The following is a 4,698-nucleotide window of genomic DNA, read 5'->3' on the forward strand; positions in this document are numbered from 1 at the left end:
TTGTTGTATTTAGATCTCTGTTAACTGTTTGTGAAGAGCAGCCAGGGGTGATTCAGGCTCTTCTTGGTGGTTTTTTATCATTGGCCCATTGGTGGAGAAGGAAGTAGTGGCTCTCACTCAGTAAGTGAAGTTGCAGGAGATGTGGGTGTAGTTGTGTCTTATGGGGACTGTTGTTGTTTCCCACTCAGTTAGACACAGATTACAATTGAATAACCATCAAAAAACTAAAAGCACATGGACAAAAAACACACTGTGTAATCACACAGGAACAGTAGCCAAAAAAAGCAAAAAGAGAAAAAGAAGAAAAAAAACAAGAAAACCTGCAATATCTGGGAATAGGGCACTAAGAGAGAAAAAGTAGAGAAGGAGAATTATTAAGGGAAAAAAAAAGGGAAAATATGCAAAAAGAAAAACAAGGAACAGGGTTAACCATGTAAAAAAAGGAGGAAAAGAAAAAAAAAAAAAAAACCCTTAAGTTAAAAAATAAATTTTTAACCAGGCACAGGGAAAAGAAAAAATGCTGAAAACTAGGACCTGGAAGGGGAAGATTAAGAATAATAATAAAATGACAAAAGTATTAGTAATAATAGTTGTTTTAAAACAGACAAATACAAGCAAACTAATCATCAGAAAAAAGAAAGCGAAAAAGAAAAAAAAAAAAAATCAGTGGAGGACAGGGCAGTGCACCCAGGCTCCGTCTGAGCACACAGACTGTGATGGAATTCCTATGGGCCCAGAATGTAGGTGGTAGTGGGGGATGGCCACACCTCCATTCACCAAGCGGGTGTGAGGTATAGGAGTAACAAGAGGAATGTCATACCTTTTCAGTCTCGCAGGTCCCAAGTGTCCTTGGGGTTGCTGGAAAGCAGAATGTGTTCTTAAGCTCCGGGAATCTCTGAGAGCACTGTCTCTTTAAATATCAAAAATAGTCAAGCTGCTTTTAAACCTTCAAAATGGTGGCGCCCTCTGGACCAGCAAAAGTCCACAGCTCAGCCCGCTTTTGTCTTCACCCTCTCCGTTTATTCCCCAGCCATCATGCACAGTCCTCCATGCATTCCTGGCTAGCAGGGCTGATTTTTAGGTTAATTCTTAGCTCCTACCACCACTCGGGAATCTCTAAGCTGTCTGTGTTGTCAGAATCGCTGCCAAACCGCAGCTCTGTATATCTCCTTTTTTGGTATTTTCACGTAAATTCTTCTGCTATTTGGGACTTAGTCCACTTTAATATCCTTCCCTTCAAGGCTCAGGAGTCCAGGATTATCTTCTGTGTCTGTGTTAATTAGTTTCCCTCTTCTTTGTTGAAGAGGGTCTGTGCAGTTTTTCTGCCTAGTCCGCCATCTTGCCGGAATTTCCAGAGCTTATTCTTAATGGTTGTCGTTTGTAAGTAACTTTGTTTTTCCCATGTTGCTTTCAGGATTCTTTCTTTGTATTTGGTTTTGATGATTTTTATGATGATATGTCTTGGTGATTTTCTTTTGGTGTCTATCTTGTTTGGGGTTCTTTGGATTTCCTGAATGGATATAATCTAATTTTTCATTATATCAGGGAAGTTCGCTTCTAACAAATCTTGGACAATTTTCTCAGTGGTTAACTTTTTCTCTTCTTGTTCTGGAATTCCGATTGTTGTTGCCCTTGTTAGGTGCCATCCAGTCATCTCTGACTCATGGTGACCCTATGCACAGCAGAACAAAACACTACTCAGTTCTGTGCCATCTCCATGATCCTTGCTATAGTTGATCCCATAGCCACTGCCACCATGTCAGTTCATCTCTTTGAGGGCCTTCCCCTCTTTTGTTGACTCTCCAACTTACCAAGGTTGACATCCTTCTCCAGGGAATGGTCCCTTCTGACAACATGACCAAAGTAGGTGAGATGAAATCTGGCCATTCTCGCCTTCAAGACGCATTCTGGCTGCATTTCCTCCAGGACAGAACTGTTAGTTCTTTTAGCAGGCAATGATACTTTCAGTATTCTTTTCCAACACCACAACTCAAAAGCATCAATTCTTCAGTCTTCCTTATTCATTGTCCAACTCTCACATGCATGTGATGCAATGGAAAATACCATAGCTTGTGTCAGGTCCCTTAGTCCTCAAGGAGACATCTCTGCTCTTCAGCACTTGAAAGAGGTCCTTTGCAGCTGATTTGCCTAGTGCTATACGTCATCTGATGTCCTTACTGCTGCTTCCACTGCTGTTAATTGTAGAACCAAGCAATGTGGAGTCTTGGACAATTTCAATCTTTTCTCCATTTATCATGATGTTGCTTATAGGTCCAGTTGTGAGGATTTTTGCTTTCTTTATATTGAGATGTAATCCATACTGCAGACTATATTCTTCAATCTTCATCAGTAAGTGCTTCAAGTCATCCTCACTTTCAACAAGTAAAGTTGGCATATTGCAGGTTGTTAATGATTCTTCCTCCAATCATGTTACCACATTCTTCTTCATATAGTGCAGCTTCTTGGATTATTTGCTCAGCATACAGATTGAATACATATGGTGAAAGGATGCAACATTGATACACTCACTCACTGATTTTAAACCATGCAGTGTTCCCTTTTTTTCTGATTGAACAACAGCCTCCTTGTCTATGTATAGGTTCCTCATGAGTACAATTAAGTGTTCTGGAATTTCCATTCTTCTCAATGTTAGCCACAATTTGTTATGAACACACAATCAAATGCTTTTGCATAATCAATAAAACACAAGTAAACATCTTTCTGGTATTCTTTACTTTGGCCAAGATCCATCTGACATCAGCAATGATATCCCTTGTTCCACATCCACTTCTGAATCCTGCTGGTATTTTTGGAAGTTCTCTGTCAGTGTACTGTTACAATCCTTTTTGAATTATCATCAGTAAGATTTTAGTTGCATGTGATATTAATGATATTGTTTGATAATTTCCATGTTCTGTGGGATCACCTTTCGTTGGAATGGGTACAAATATGTATCTCTTCCAGTCAGATGGCCAGGTAGCTGTCTTCCAAATCTCTTGGCATAGCAGATTGAGTGCCTTCATTGGGGCATCCATTTGTTGAAACATCTCAATGAGTATTCCATCAATTCCTGAGTCTTGTTCTTTGCCAATTCCTTCAGTGTAGCTTCAGCTTCTTCTTTCAATACCATTGGTTCTTGAACATATGCTACCTCTTGAAATGGATGAACGCCAACCAGTTCTTTTTGCTATAGTGACTCTGTGTATTCCTTCCATATTCTTTTGATGTTTCCTGCATCATTCAATATTTTGCCCATAGAATCTTTCAATATTGCAACTTAACACTTAAATATTTTCCTCAGTTCTTTCAGCTTGAGAAATGCTGAACATGTTCTTCCCTTTTAATCTTTTAACTCTAGGTCTTTGCACATTTCATTATAGTAATTGGCTTTGTCTGCTTGAGCTGCTCTTTGAAATCTATTTCGCTCTTTTATTTTATCCTTTCTTCCATTTGTTTAGTTACTCTTCACTCAAGGGCAAGTTTCAGAGCTCTTCTGACATCATTTTAATCTTTTCTTTCTTTCTCATATTTTTAATGACCTCTTGCTTTCTTCATCGTGGATGATGTTGTTGATGTCATCCCACAGTTCTTCTGGTTTTCGGTCATTGGTGTTCAATGCATCAAATCTATTCTTTAGATTGTCTCTAAATTCAGGAAGATATATTCAAGGTCATATATTGACTCTTGTGGACTTGTTTTAATTTTCTTCAACTTCAACTTGAACTTACATATGAGAAGTTGATGGTGTAGTCCACAATCGACTCCTGGCCTTCTTTTGGCTGAAGATATTGAGCTTTTCCATCACCTCTTGCCATAGATGTAGTCAATCTGATTCCCGTGTACTCCATCTGGTGAAGTCCACATATATAGCCTCTGTTTGTGTTGTTGAAAAAAGGTGTTTGCAATGAATAAGTTGTTGGTTTTGCAAAATTCTATCATGCAATCTCGAGCTTTATTTCTGCCACCAAGGCCAAATTTTCCAACTACCAGTGATTCTTCTTTGTTTCCAACTTTTGCATTCCAGTCACCAGTGATAGTCAACGCATATTGATTGCACGTTCGGTCAATTTCAGACTGCAGAAATTGATAAAAATCTTCAGTTTTCTCATCTTTGGCTTTGGTGTTTGGTGAGTAAATTTGAATAATAATATTATCAATGGGTCTCCCTTGTAGGCATATATATGCATATTATCCTATCACTGACGGTATTGTACTTCAGGACAGATCTTGAAACATCCTGTATGATGATGAATGCCATACCATTCCTCTTCAAATTGTAATTCCCAGCAAAGTGGAACATGTGGTTGTCTGATTCAAAATGGCCCAAACCAGTCCATTTCAGCTCACTAATGCCTGGGAGGATATCAATCTTTATGTGTTCCATTTCATTTTTTACAACTTCCAATATTCCTAGATTCATACTTTGTACATTGTATGTTCCTATTATCAGTGGAACCAAACAGTGTTTCTTTGCTATTCATAAGGTTTTCCCTGGCCAATTCTTTCAGATTTCAAAGAGCAGCTCGAGTAGACAAAGCCAATTACTATAATGAAATGTGCAAAGACCTGGAGTCTGAAAACCAAAAAGGAAGAACACGCTTAGCATTTCTCAAACTGAAAGAACTGAAGAAAAAATTTAAGCCTCGAGTTGCAATATGGAGAGATTCTATGGGCAAAATATTGAATGATGCAGGAAAA

This window comes from Orycteropus afer, unplaced genomic scaffold (genome assembly GCF_000298275.1).
Source record: "Orycteropus afer afer isolate SDZICR_OR568_19922 unplaced genomic scaffold, OryAfe1.0 scaffold00321, whole genome shotgun sequence".
NCBI classification, from domain to species: Eukaryota; Metazoa; Chordata; class Mammalia; order Tubulidentata; family Orycteropodidae; genus Orycteropus; species Orycteropus afer.